The following is a 16168-nucleotide window of genomic DNA, read 5'->3' as shown; positions in this document are numbered from 1 at the left end:
CTTAAGAATATATGTATATGTGTACAATCAATATTCTTAATAGTGGTTTTCACATTTTAATTACACTATTAGCAGTGGAGAATCCACGATTAAAGGAGCGAACATAGCTATTTTTTTGTCTTTAGAACGACGTCGATGGTAAACGGATGACGCGGACATGGAAATTTTATGTCCAGATAAGGAAAATTTGGTTGCATGGAGGGGGCAGCCGACCCTCCTGACTTTCTAACCGCCACTGACTACAACATTTTAACAAATGTATGCTCCCTCCCTCCCATAAAAATATGGACAATGTGTATGATACGAGAATTAAGACAAAATTGATAAAGTAAGAGAGATCAGAAGAATTGTACGGTAAAGTAAGAGAAATGAGGAGAATGATTATTAAAGTTGAGTTAGTGGATAGTGAGACATATATTATTAAATTGATATAACTTTCTAAAAATGAAATGCATATATTTTTGTGGGATAGACGAAAACGAAAAGTGTGCATATTTTTATGGAACGGGGAGTATATTTTTTCAACTAATGATTGCTACATATATTTCGCTAAGTTAAACAACTAATATTATTGATGGTTAATTTTGTTATACAAAATGAATATACAAAAAGTTAATTAGTATGATAACCTTTTAATGGGTTTGAATCTTTATTAGGTTAGACTGGTTAAAAATCTTATTAATTTTGGGTTAGAATCGAGTAATCCATTTATACAGTATTATTTTCATTATTTTTATTCTTTTTAAAAATTATACTTCACTTTATTATTTAGGTTTGTGTAATCAGATTTAAATAGTGTAATATCAGATTTATGTCGTTATTATGTTGTTATTAACATGTATGTGTTCAAATTAGAAGGTAGTATCATAACTTCATGTTAGAGTAGAAAATTTTCTTAACATGTCATCAGGTTCGAGTTAGACATTATTGGATTGAATCGCTATCACAATGATCCAATAATGATCCACTCAACCTGCACGAATTCTAGCACTAGTATTATTTTTCAAAAATGTCTTTTTCTTTCCTTTTCAAATAAACATTTAAACTCGATTGGAAATATGTTCGCCTAATTCGACCAAAGATCAGATATATCGTGAAAAGATGGGGTATGCAAATTAGGTAATTGCTAAAAGAAATAAGTAATTGACTAATAACAGTCTGCTAAAAGCCTAAAACTCAATTTATTTTGTAAAATATGCCGTCCAATTTAAATATAAGACACAAGGTATTGTTATCTGTCAATTTCAGGCAGTATATTTGAATTCCCAATTACTTTGATCTCAAACAAATTTATATGCGTATATCATGTATGTACTTCATTTCAAATGCCTCTGTCTAACTACACATACTAGTTTTTAATTTTGTTATCACAAATAGTAACACTTTGCTATTTGAGAATAAAACGTCTAATTACCGCGATTCCTTAACTGTATGAAGTAAATTTTGTTACGAACACGATTTAGTATTCTATAGATAAGAAAAGTAATTAGTTTTTATTTACTTCTATAGACACATTTCCTATTTGACATAGAAATTTATACAAAGATAATAGTACGTCTATTATCAAATAGAATGAGACATCTCTAATGATAAAATGCATCTATGTCCCGTAAGGAGTTAGTACGATCATTCGCAATCGCAACTTATCACTCATCGTTTCAAAACAAGTACTGGACCATATTCACTATAATAATTTGTTGAGTTTTAATATAAAAATGGTATGATATATGAGAGGTAGAGAAAAATGATGGGTCATATTACAATAATGAAAGATAGACTAATTTTTTTTAATGGCTCAAAAGGTAAAAACATGATTATTGGTTGTGGACAGATGGATAATGTTTTATGGTAAAAGGTATTGTATTCATTTCAAAACCACTTCTTATACCATAACTGAGACTGGATATCGGTCATTGGATGTGAATTTTAAACTCTCTTAATTGTGACACGTGACAACAGTGAATATTTAGTTGGAGACGATATGGGGCATTTATGAAATTTGTGCTGTGTTGAAGCATGCTTCATTATTGTGCAGATATATAGTTCATTGTGTTAGGATACTCAAACTCTAAATTAGTATGATATTGTATATTACTCTTTCTGTCTCCTTTAAGATGACCCCTTTCATTTTTGCATGTGTTTTGTAAAAATCATAATAAATAGTTAAAGGGGAGGAAAAGTAAATTAAGAGAGAGAATAATATGGAAGATACTATCTTCTACATTATTCTTTCTCTTACTTTACTTTTAATTCACTTTAACTATTATAGTAATTTTTCTAAAACACGCGTGTGTAAAAAATGTAAAGGGTCATCTCAAATAGGACAGAGAGTACTAACTTCAAGCGCAATATCTATCTCTCCATGGTGGTGATGATTAGGAGTGCATGCATCTGGAATAACAAATTGGTCTTCGCTCCCGTAATTTGAACGCAATAAAAATACAGGGAATTCCAAATATAGTGCCAATATATGTTTGTCGAATACCACTCTGCACGCGAAGCTTCCAAACTCAAAAGAGAAGACGCAAAGACAAGAGCCCACTAAAAAGGAATTTTATCCCATATATCTAATCTAGCTTTTATTTTTCTACATGCATATTTGTCTTTTCTTATCGTGTTTCTTGTCCTACTTCTATGACATATATACTTCTACTTGTAGTAAACCAAGTCACGCGATTTCGTCATCCAAACTTTAAATTCGTCTTATTGCGTGTACTATAAGTTGACTGGGGTAGACTAATTTTGTCTCATCGTTTGAGGTGTTAACTCGAAAAAGATCTCATCGTTTATGTAATTATCCTTTAGTACGCGTCATTTCATTTTTGAGAATAAATTGTCATGCAAAAAAGAATATAGCAATCGAAATAGTAATCGGTGTACAAAATAATCAATAGTACTCCTCTGTCAGAAAAAAATAGACAAACTGATATATGATACGAGTTTTAATGTGTAGTAATTGATAAAGTAAGAGAGAGATAAGAAAAAGTAAGAGAGAAAGGAAAAAATGTAGTGAAAGTGACGTTAGTGGATTGGCTCCACATTATTAGTACTACTGTGTAGGGTTAAAACTTTTCATTATTAGACTTGGTCTGATTTTGAGGAACGACCTAAAATGGTAAAGCTAGTCAATTTTTTCAGAAGGAAGAGAATGTTATATGGATAATCAATGTATAATTTTGATTATCACATCAATATTTCAATCACAAACTTTTCATTATTATTTTATTCCTAAAAGTGAAAGTGTGAGTACAAAGATGTAATTATAGGGATCATATGATATTTATACTGAATTAAACTGTAATAGAAATTATGATTAAAAAACAAAAATTATGTTAATATTTGGTAAATAAGATTAAAACTATGATTAAAAAAATATGTGATATTTCGATGCATTAGATTATTTTATAAATTAATTTGTAAAATTATTTTATTATCTTCACAAAAAGTAATATTTTCTTTTTGAATTTTATAAGAAAAGAAAAATAATAGAAACCACCAACCCACCATCTCAAAGGACTTCTAACTCTACTAGTCTTCCCACCCACCCACTCACTTTAAACTCTCCTAAATTTCTGGCATATTTCTCCTAGGTTTGTCTGTTTTAGTTTCTATATAATCAGTATTTAGGCTTTTATTGTTCTAGTTAATATTGTATGGATTTTAATGTTAGTACTAATATTTTTTCAGAATGATTGTAACTTGCATACATTTATCCAATTTATCGACACTTTTAAAATAGATTGCAAAATTTATATTTATTGTTCTTATTTATCAATGTTCATTATATTCAATAGAAAAAAGAATTACATTAATTACGGAGTAAAAGATATGGAAGATGTGAAATGATTAATTAAGACGTCCGACGTCTACCCATAATAATTTTAGTGTTCCGATCCCATAATAAAACTTACAAGAAATTCTCAAAAATTCCAAAAGTTAAAAGTGCAATATATCTATTTTCCTTTCCACAATAATTATAGTGTTCCCATGATAAAATGTACAAGAAATTCTCAAAAACTCCAAAAGCTAAAGTGTAAGAAATTCCTTAAATTAATTATTTATACAAGGATAAAATGGACAACGAAATTAATTTGTTGATGAGGTTATTCATTTTTCATTCTTAACTTATAAACATCCCATGTATCCTTGACTATGAATTTTAATTGTTGCTTGTTAATTTATTGATCTATTGGTGATATTTTTTAATGGCACGGTATAATTTTTTTTTGTATTCATAAAAATTTTGCAGCCAATATCTTAAGTTTAACTTAAGTGCTACACACCACTTGACCGTACGAGTTGTTGTATGCACCACTCGATTGAGTAGCGTGTTATGGAAAGAATCCGCAACAATAACACGGACGGTTTATTTTCTTAAATTTGTGTCCAAAATAATCGCCTCAACTAACGTTGGACGAACGTTCTCATGCCTCCTTCTCACGTTCTTATTTTAGGCGTAACATGTTCAACTATATGAAAAAAATGAGAATTTTCACGCCATCAAAATCATATCATTCATATTTTCAAATTTGATATTTTTTCTACTAGCAGACTTGAATAAAAAGAAAAGAACTAGAGGTCTTGAAAATAAATCCAGCGAAGCTAGGGTATAGTGAAATCCAGCTGTAAGGAAAGCCCATTTAGAACTTGGGCCAAGAAATGGAGCCCACGCAGCTCATTTGAGCTAGAGTTGTAGTAACATGTAATGGCGAAACTGGAATTGAGAATGGAAAGGAAGAAAGTAGAGCTGTGGCGCAGTTGAAGGTCACTGGTCCACGGCTGGCGCCTGCACGGGTCAATTCGGGTTGGGGCGTTGAAAAGGGGGATACGCTTGTAATGAGAGATATATATGCTTGTAGTGGTATTCGTTTGTGTTGTGTTCCTTACTACTCTATTTTATTATCTCATGCTAGAAAAGTAATTTTGTTTGGGTGATCAGATCTTGAGAGATTTGCTGGCACCATCTTATGTCTGGTTGGCGTTGTTTAGGTGATGTTTTCATGCTTCCCCTTTCCTTTTCTTGCATGCAAATCTCTGGTGGTGGTGGCAGCGGCGGACAATTAGGAAAGTGAGTTGTGTTTGTGCCTGAAATGAACGCTTTGGTTGTTGAAAATGCTATCCATATATGATGACTGTTGTATATGATTCCACTTTCTTTTAAGAATAATCATGTTTTGTTTGGAAATCTAAGTCAAGTAGTACTATAGATTTGCAAATCTTATGAGCTGCAAATGCATCATTCAAAATGTCTACTCGTATTCTTAATTCTTGTAGCCCACTCGATCAATCAGAATATTATTGACTATCAATAGTTATAGAGCTAGCTGTCTACTCCTTTGTGTAGTCAACTTTATTATCGAAGTGGAAATCGGCTTTGAGGGTGGTGGGATGATTGTAAAACCAGTAAATGTTCATTATGGCATGTTGAAACTACATTCTAAATATAATTATAGTGAGCATGGCGCATGCAGTATTTCTTTGTAGGGATACCATTTCTAAACCACCCATATTTTGAAGGGAAATTTACATATTAGTACTCCAATTATTGATCTTTTATGGGAAACATTCCGAACTATATATATATATATATATACTCCATAATTACAATATTAGTAAATCAAAACCTAAACTTAATTAGTTTCATCCGTGGAGGATAATCTAACTAATTATATATGGCTACATTTACATTCATCCAATTATATATGTCAACCTTATCAAGATTACCGTGATGTAGCATTATTCGAGGATATTGTTTAATACTACTATACAAAGTCTCTATTTATTCAAAATCAATACTATTTTATTTATCCGCAGACTACGAGTAGAAATACGTGATAAGGTACTTTCTTTTTTCGAAAGACGAAGAATTATGTGAGATTCCCAACAGTACTCCAAAAGGTCAATAAGTATATTATATTGGAGAAAGAACTTATGCCAAATTTTGCAAAAGTTTTCAAAAAAATCATGTATATTTTGAATAAATGCGTTAATAAAATATCAAAATTTGGTATATTTTGTGCATTTATACATTAATTCATAAAACTAGAATTTTTATATAGTATTTGTTAAATTTTTTGGTGTTTGTAAAATTAATTGATTTATATGACGTTTGTGTTTTTTTTGGTGTCACATGAATACATCCGCATGGATACGTAGCGTATTGATTTTCGATTCCTTCATATTTGCTTACTGTGTGGTTTTGGCGTCTCATGCTTCCCCTTTTATTGTTCATCATACATTATATATTTATATATACATCAAAGAATCTCATAAACCTACCTCACTATCTCAGCCATACCATTCATTCCCAATGGCAAAAATAATCAGCTATCAATTCTCTACCATTTTCTGCCGCGGCCTCCGCCTCGTCTTCGGGTGGCTCGGTCTCACCTTCCACTAGCTCCCTCTCCTCCAATTCTTCATTCTCCGGAGAGACAAAAAACTCGACATTTCCTCAAGAAAACACAATCAAAGATGCAAAAAAAGTTACCGCGGCGTGAGGAAGCGTAGCTGGGGCAAATGGGTCAGCGAAATCCGAGAGCCGAGAAAGAAGTCGAGAATATGGCTCGGAACCTATCCCACGGCCGAGATGGCGGCTCGGGCGTACGATGTGGCGGCTCTAGCCATTAAAGGCCATTCAGCCGTCTTGAACTTCCCCGGCTTGGCTCACGAGCTGCCCCGCCCAGCTTCCGCCGTGGCTAAGGACATCCAAGCCGCGGCTGCAAAAGCCGCCGCCTTGTCTTCCACCAGCGCCGAAGTCGAGCTGAGTTGCCATTCCTCGACGAATTTGGCGTCGGCTTCAACTTGCCAGATTTGACCCTGGCTAGCTCGGATCACAGTGATTCTGTTGGTGAAGAAGCTGATGATCGTTTGATTGGGACGAAACAAGATGAAGAACAAGAATTGCAAGATTGTAGATGTGAGGGAAATTGTGTTTCTGTATTGAATCAATTACACCACAAATTGGGGATTTAAACCCTTATTGGAGCTGAATACAACGGCTAGAAGATTAACAAACTAACAAACATATCCGTCAACTAGAATGGACGGCTCGGACGCAATCTATCTAACAAGAACAGATCTAACGGCTCATAGCCCATCTCTCACTTAAATGCTGAAAGCGTCTTTCAGCTCCACACGCTTTTAAGCGTAGCTCTTAATACTTCAGCTCGAGGCCCGGGTTCGATTCTGGTAGTCACCATCTTCACAGATTCATTGGCTTCTTCGTGGCAGCTGGCTGGAGCCGATATTGGAATATTCTGGCTGCAAGAGCCGTTTTTGTGGGAATGCTAACTCTTTCAACTTTTCATTTTTTTCTTTTCCTTTTCTTTTTATTTTTACAAATTTGAGTTTGATGTATTCGAAAACCAACTCAAGTTTATGATACATTGTTGCGTAATTATTAAGTATATACAGTACATAGTTTGAAAGTTGTGATCAATCAAAATTTTTAATGAATATTTCTCGTTTGATTAATCGAACTTTGAGTATGAGATGAGCCAACTAATTAAAGTTACTGAACTGTCTTGCATCATTTTGAGTTAATTAAATGACAATTGTTTATGTATAACACAGTTTGCCCTTTGTTGCTAACTTTATAATTTGGTTGATGACTTGATGTGTAGCTTCATCAAACAACTATGAGAAATATTTTATATATACTCCTCATCCGTCTTGATTTAAGTGGAATATTTATTGTTCAGCATAAGATTTTACGTAAATTATTCTGTGTGTTAAGTAAAAAGAGAAAAAAGTGATAAAGAGGGGGAAAAATAAAGAGATGGACATCTTAAAATAAAAAATAATAATATATACGTCACTTGGAGTAAAAAGAAGAGAGTATATCAATCCTTGCAATTCTCGCGCGAGACTTCTCCACATTTTTTTTTCAATGATTTGGACAAATTATGATGGTTTATAACACTAATTGCCACAAATAAGATAATGCACACTTAAATATTCATTATTTTACATAATAAATTTTGAAATATAAGTACATGGAAATTCCAAATCCATCCTTGTGTTTCCTTTTAAGGGTACTGTGTGTCTTTTGACTAGATTCAAAGATTCCAACGACACACTATTTTAGAGGTGCTCGCTATTAATTAATTTTCTGTTAATTCATACTTTGGGAAGGTGGGAAGAAAAAGAAAAAGAAAAAGAAAAAGAAAAAGATTTCCATTAGATTCGCTAAGTCATTATCAGTGTATCATTATTGATACAATATTCATGGACTACTATTTGTGTCTTCATTTTTTTCACATGTTTTTTTTAAAAAAAATTCTTTAATTAACTCTTTAGATATTTTCACTTTAATTATACAAATTTTGATTGTTAGAGTTATAAACTCACAAGGTATGCAATTTGTTCAAAATCCTATTTTTTTTAATAAATATTACTTGTAATTGATTATGACATATTAATATTATACTAGAATAAATATTACGAATTTATAGTAGTTAATCAATCTCACCCTGATTTGTATGTACAGATATTACGCAAACGCGTTTTGAACCTTTACGCAACTTTATGAAACAATTATTCCACGTAAGAGCATCCGCAGCGGTGGCGAAAGTCGCCACCGCCGTCCGCGCCGTTGGCAAGGCGAAGAATCGCCGCCGCTGCAGCCGCGCCGCTGGCACGGCGCTGCTCGATGTATCGAGCACGTCCGTGCCAGTGGACGCACACGTGTCGCGCTCTCATTCGTCAACGGCATAGCCGTTATGTTTAAACTTTTTTTTTAAAAAAAAAATTGGTTTTTTATTAAAAAAATCGATAAAAAAAAAATTCACTTCCCCAAAAAAATATATCCGTTTATAACCGTTTTTTACACCTTTTTAATTTTTTTTTTCATTTTTTTACCCAAAAAATACACACTTTCATCTATAAATACCCTCAATTTCACCCCAAAAATTCACATCAAACTACACAACTCTCATCATCATTCTCCAATATCCATTCTCATCTCCATTCTCTCATATCCATTTTCATCTTCATTCTCTCATACCCTACAACATCACTATGTGTCACGCCCGCATTTCCTAAGGATAGGAAGCACGGTGGATCGCGACTAGGGGAGGAATAAAGAAGCGGGGAAGAAAGGGGGAGGACAAGAATACTTGACCCAAAACATTTAATAGAAGGAAGTTCACTTCAAAACATTGTACTGTGACGACATTACTGTAATTAAAGTAATCAGAGTTAAATAAAAACATTGTATCGGATTACAAAGCAGCGGAAAGACCAAGAGGTAGATAATGTCGAGTATGACGACACGACACCATCCGGAAACCAAGTGAGACACCTTTTGACCTTAACTGCTCAACATCCGTCATCCCCATCGCCGCTCAACCTGCACATTAAGAAAACAACATGCAGGGCTGAGTACTTGATGCACTCAGTGGACACACGCCAAAATCCTAGTTTGTCATGCCATAACAGTGTAACCTTGGGGTTTTAAGTGTAAAAAAAATAACCCAAGTACACTAAAACATATTTCACAAATTCGACTGCGCAGTCATTTCCAGATATTTCCACCCTTATTTCCACCATCCTACACTATCTGATTCAACGGGTGACAAGGGGCGTGGCCACACCCCAGGTCAACTTGACCGGCCAACTTGCTCTCAGATGGCTCCCGGTCTCGTGTACACTAGCCTGAGGGTTCGCAGCCCTACAGACCCGAATTCGATTAAACATATGTGGTAAACCACTTCAGATAGGTTTCAAAGTAAAACAGTTGGCAAGACAAACAGTTCACCTCCATAAAAACATTTCCGGAACAAAGTCCGTAATAAAGAGATCCCACAGTATAGTAGGATAGGAAAGCCCACCTCAAATGCTTAACTTTTAAATAGTTTCCTTCTTCAACCACAATTTCCTCGTAAAAGATCACCCTTTTTGAAAGATAAACAAATAACACGATTAGAGTCCAGGAAGACGAGGTTTAAACGACAATGCATGATTTCTACGTGGATGACTTCAATATCTAGCACGTTACACATACACACACTTAACAACATCCTATAAGTCAAGCACACAGAAACACACGTCCGAAACACACCATGCACGCACCCGACACGCATACCACGTACCCAAGACACGCACACGACTCGCACACGACACACACACAACTCTCACACCCCCGGCATACCCTTACTGCACAAACGGCTCACTTGGCTCGGAAAAGGTTCGGAAAAAGGCTCGGCGTCTCGGCCTGGCTCGGTACCTCGGCCGGCTGTCTCGGTCCTGGCCGAGCCTGGCTCGGTTGCTGTCTCGGCGTCTCGGCCTGGCTCGGTGTCTCGGCCGACTGTCTCGGCCGCCTGGCTCGGTACCTCGGCCTGCTGTCTCGGCCGCCTGGCTCGGTCCTGGCTCGGCACCTCGTCCGGATGTCTCGGCCGTCTGGCTCGGTACCTCGGCCGCCTGTCTCGGCACCTGGCTCGGCACATGTCTCGGCACCTGGCTCGGCACATGTCTCGGCGTCTGGCTCGGTACCTCGGCCGCCTGTCTCGGCACCTGGCTCGGCACATGTCTCGGCGTCTGACTCGGCCCTGGCTCGGCACCTGTCTCGGCACTGACTCGACACCTGTCTCGGCACCTGACTCGGCACCTGGCTCGGTCACGTGCACACACCTACTTTCCCCCAACCAACGATTCTCAAACCTTATACGACATTCACAACACACATTCTACATCCCAAAACACACCCGAAAACATGAGATCAAACCTCCAAAACTCTCCACAACACCACCCTAGGCCAAACCCTAAATCTCTCGGCCAACACACACAAACCACTCGAACCAAACGCTGATTCCTCCGAGCCATCCCTTGGCCAAACACACCCACATACATCACAATATCAAAACACCCAGATTCACACCCATTGCACATAAATACATCACCCAGAAACGTACATCCCGCAGAACTGAGCAGTTTACTTACAAAAATCATTATAAAATCACCCGACCTCCAATGAAGCTGAAATTTTAACACCACACAAAAGACACACCAAGGTTTATACAGTTAAAATTTCGTACCAAAAGGAGATCATTTGATTCGTCAAAAACAGTTCGGAACCCACTGTCAGTCACAACCAAAAACATACTCAACACCAACACATAACCACAAGTCCTATTCAGCATCTAAACAACTCAAATTCGTCCTATATGCATGTGTTTTCGAAATTAGCATGAGTTAGGGTCTTGGGTTACCTTTCCCGGAGAGTTCAATCGTAGTTCGAACGTTTTACTTCCTCCTCCGACTCCGATTCACAACGAAAGTTAACAACCGCGAGATTGAGTGAGATTGATTGCTTGTGAGAGAGAGATTGAGAGAAGAGCGATGGTGAGGGGGAGAGATTGAGAGGGGAGAAAGTGCATCGGTTATGTGGGAGTGGGGAGAGGTTGAGAAAATAATGGGGGTGAGGGAGAGAAACCGAGAGAGAGATAGGGAGAGAGGGAGATTTACTTTGTTAATTAGGATTTTATTTCATAGATTAATTAATTATCCCAATTACATATTGCTTAGGTAAAAATCATATCCACAAAAACAATATAAATCAAATAAGACTTACCAAACCATATCTTAAACAAGATATTCACAAAATTCACTCCTTAATTTAAAAAAAAAATAAAAAAATCGGATATTATGATGCGAAGCATACGTTCTATGTTTTTCCCCTTAGACTACACACTTTTATGTGAATTGTAACTCACCAAGTCGTGCTTTGAGTGTAGTTTTGGGTGTTAGAAGCTGGAAAGTCGTCGGAAATGCACAGCTGAGAAGGCATTCGGAGTCCAGAGACTTTGCCCGGTCGGGCGATTTTCGTATTGCAAAACGCCCGGTCGGGCGTTTTCAGTTTCGCATGAGGAGTACAGATTATTCGCCCGGTCGGGCGAATTTCTCTTTTAATTCTGCCCGGTCGGGCGTTTGGTGCTGTAACTGCATTTTGGCAGTTTTCTCTCGGGAGTTTTGGGCAATTAAATAAGGAAGAGGTCGTGAGAAACAGGGGGAGGACGGCTGAGGAAGAAATAAGGAGAAGGAAGAAGAGGAAGGGAGGATCCATACTCCATCCCGGAGGAGATCATCCATCATCTAGAGTTGGAGAACACCACGGAGTTCACGGTTCACGGTTCTTTTGGTGTAATTCATTTTAGTATGTTTGGCTAGATTTCCTTCGTTGCTCCGAATATGTTGTAGGGTGAATTGTTGGATACTTAGATGATTATTATGGTTTGATTTACGTGTGATTCTTGTTTATGAATTGTTTAATTATTCTACTAATCTTGAGACGTCTAGATAGGTAGAACTTTGTAGCCATTATTCTATTGCCTCTTTAGCATAGATTTTGGTCGTACTCATATGCAAGGAACTCGAGATTTGATACTTGTTCAGGGAGATAATCTCGAGTGGATCGATAGTTTTCTTCTATATATTTGGTTTAGTGTCTGCTGTGCTTCCGCGTGGGCATTAAGTTAAAATGAGCTAATTATCGTGTTTGACAATCATAGAAGCTAAACTAAAGCTTACTGCGCGACCTAGCAGGAGTGATAGGTTAGTGACTAGAACTTGGGAGACGTGTTCAGCTTATCCTAGGTATACAATTCTCTTGAAGTGTTCAGCGGATAGGGAGCGTAAAACAAACTTAATCCTCTTAAGCATAGTCTTGATCGTAGTAATCCATCGAAGTATCCCAATTCGTATGCCCAAGACATATAGGAGCAATGATTTCTTCTTATCCTATTTACTAGTTTTGTATTTTATTTATCTTTGTTTGTTTTATCCTTTCTTTATTTTTATCATTCTCTAATTAAATAACCTACGCCTCCCTGTGGTTCGACACTCTTTTACTACAACTACATCTGTACTCTTGCAGAAAGTTGTAATTTTAGAGCTATTTTATTAAGCTTGTGTGTAAGTAATTCATTGATATAAAAGCTCGAAAATTACACATCAAGTTTTGGCGCCGTTGCCGGGGAGGCAACTGGTTATTTAATTTAGGATTCTTTTTATTTTTATTTTTGTATAGCTTTCTAACATTTTATTTTCTTGTTACAGAGTTGTAGCTAGAAGGCTAAGTCGAGCCAACGACTTTAAACAAAGGCGCTAGTTGGGAGGCAACCCAATGAGTTTTTAGTTTTTTATTTTCTCTTAATAAATCGAGGGTTTTGTTCGCTCAATTCTTTCCTTCGATGTATTTTTATGAATTGAGTATTTTGTTTTCTTTTTGTGTTTTTTTTTTCTTTTTGTAGGAGCAACATGGAGATGAGACTCATATTGGAGCTTAGGAGGAATCACACCTACAAAGGAAAATACACCCACCCTCCCACCCGAATGCACTATGGACATCATGCCAAGTTTGGGGGGAGCTCTCTTTCCCTTTACTTTATTTTTGTTCTTCTTTGCATGCATTGAGGACAATGATGCATTTAAGTTTGGGGGGGTTGTGAATGATTTGTGATGCATGTTTTTGGGTGTATTATATGCTAAAGTGTTTTGAATCATGTAATTGACGGGTGCATGCTTTATCTTCGGCTTTCTGGTTGGGAAATCTTATTTGATTTTACTTGATCTTTGAAGCCTAGGATGAATGGAATTTGTGCATGAATTTATTTGAAAGAGCATGTTGTGATTACATCCGATTTCTTGAGTTGAGGAGAGTATGAAAGTCACATGTCTTGTGGAAATTATCTTGGATTGATTTGCTTTATCGAGTTGCGTGCTTGCATTCATTTGTGTTAATGATATGGGAGGATAAGGCACTAGGATGAACTCCATGGCCAAATAATCACAAGCCTAGTCCAACAAATGATCCCCTAGAAGCCACTTTGAGCTTAATTCCCTATTCTTTGTGTAAACACTTAGCCGATCACTTAGCTACTTAAATAAGCCTAATTCTAGCCTCATCAATAGACCTTGCTACTATTTGGGTGCTAAATACAAGTTGAGCTTTGTGGTTGAGTTTGAGTGTGGGTGGTGAATGGTAAAGAGTAGACACTTCTATACTTGATGTAACGTGAAAAGAATGAAGTCCTTAGAAAAATTCAAAAAAAAAAAAAAAAAAGAGACGACCTCCAAATTCGCAAAAGTCGAGGTCTTTGCAAAAAAAAAAAAAACAGAAAAAAAATTTATGAAATAAAGTAAGAGCTTCTATTTTTTAAGATGTAATCTTGTCTAGAATGATCTCAAGTTTGGGGGAGTGAGAGTTGGTTGTAATATTTTGATGTTTGATCTTTGGAAAGAAGTTGTAGGAGGGAAGAATTTGGCACTCAAATGTGTAGCCTTTGAGCTCACTATCCATATTTATCCTACCTCATCCCTAGCCTCATTACAACCTTGAATTAAGACCTTGGACCTTGTTGTTGATGCTTGTGGATGTTTTGTAAATAGCTTGGTAGAGTTAAAAAAGTTTGATTTGAAATCCGCGAGTCTATGTGGTAAGTAATGCTTGACGAGTCAATGATGACGGTTTGAGTTGTATGATCACATGTTTGGACTTACCTTGAAGTGCACCTTGACTTGAAGTTCTAGGGGGATGAGTGATTGTTCTTGAGAGTGGGAAATCTCGATTGGAAATGTCGGGGGTTTAGATCTTGTCACTCACGTCCCTACATGATTCTTGTTGATGAAAATCTCTTTGCGGGTTAGACTTGGTTGAGTTTTTGTGCTTAAAATGTATCTTGCTCGGGGCGAGCAAGAGCTTAAGTTTGGGGGTATTTGATGCGAAGCATATGTTCTATGTTTTTCCCCTTAGACTACACACTTTTATGTGAATTGTAACTCACCAAGTCGTGCTTTGAGTGTAGTTTTGGGTGTTAGAAGCTGGAAAGTCGTCGGAAATGCACAGCTGAGAAGGCATTCGGAGTCCAGAGACTTTGCCCGGTCGGGCGATTTTCGTATTGCAAAACGCCCGGTCGGGCGTTTTCAGTTTCGCATGAGGAGTACAGATTATTCGCCTGGTCGGGCGAATTTCTCTTTTAATTATGCCCGGTCGGGCGTTTGGTGCTGTAACTGCATTTTGGCAGTTTTCTCTCGGGAGTTTTGGGCAATTAAATAAGGAAGAGGTCGTGAGAAACAGGGGGAGGACGGCTGAGGAAGAAATAAGGAGAAGGAAGAAGAGGAAGGGAGGATCCATACTCCATCCCGGAGGAGATCATCCATCATCTAGAGTTGGAGAACACCACGGAGTTCACGGTTCACGGTTCTTTTGGTGTAATTCATTTTAGTATGTTTGGCTAGATTTCCTTCGTTGCTCCGAATATGTTGTAGGGTGAATTGTTGGATACTTAGATGATTATTATGGTTTGATTTACGTGTGATTCTTGTTTATGAATTGTTTAATTATTCTACTAATCTTGAGACGTCTAGATAGGTAGAACTTTGTAGCCATTATTCTATTGCCTCTTTAGCATAGATTTTGGTCGTACTCATATGCAAGGAACTCGAGATTTGATACTTGTTCAGGGAGATAATCTCGAGTGGATCGATAGTTTTCTTCTATATATTTGGTTTAGTGTCTGCTGCGCTTCCGCGTGGGCATTAAGTTAAAATGAGCTAATTATCGTGTTTGACAATCATAGAAGCTAAACTAAAGCTTACTGCGCGACCTAGCAGGAGTGATAGGTTAGTGACTAGAACTTGGGAGACGTGTTCAGCTTATCCTAGGTATACAATTCTCTTGAAGTGTTCAGCGGATAGGGAGCGTAAAACAAACTTAATCCTCTTAAGCATAGTCTTGATCGTAGTAATCCATCGAAGTATCCCAATTCGTATGCCCAAGACATATAGGAGCAATGATTTCTTCTTATCCTATTTTCTAGTTTTGTATTTTATTTATCTTTGTTTGTTTTATCCTTTCTTTATTTTTATCTTTCTCTAATTAAATAACCTACGCCTCCCTGTGGTTCGACACTCTTTTACTACAACTACATTTGTACTCTTGCAGAAAGTTGTAATTTTAGAGCTATTTTATTAAGCTTGTGTGTAAGTAATTCATTGATATAAAAGCTCGAAAATTACACATCATATTACATTCCTCCCACCTTAATAAAAATTTCATCCCGAAATTTTCCTAGATCACTCAAACAAACCTGGGTACTTATCTTTCATCTTATCCTCTAATTCCCACGTTGCTTCTTCGACTCCATGATTCCTCCATCGTACTTTCACC

The sequence above is a fragment of the Salvia splendens genome, chromosome 2 (genome assembly GCF_004379255.2).
Source record: "Salvia splendens isolate huo1 chromosome 2, SspV2, whole genome shotgun sequence".
In the NCBI taxonomy this organism is placed as follows: Eukaryota; Viridiplantae; Streptophyta; class Magnoliopsida; order Lamiales; family Lamiaceae; genus Salvia; species Salvia splendens.
Note: the sequence above shows the minus strand (reverse complement) of the source record.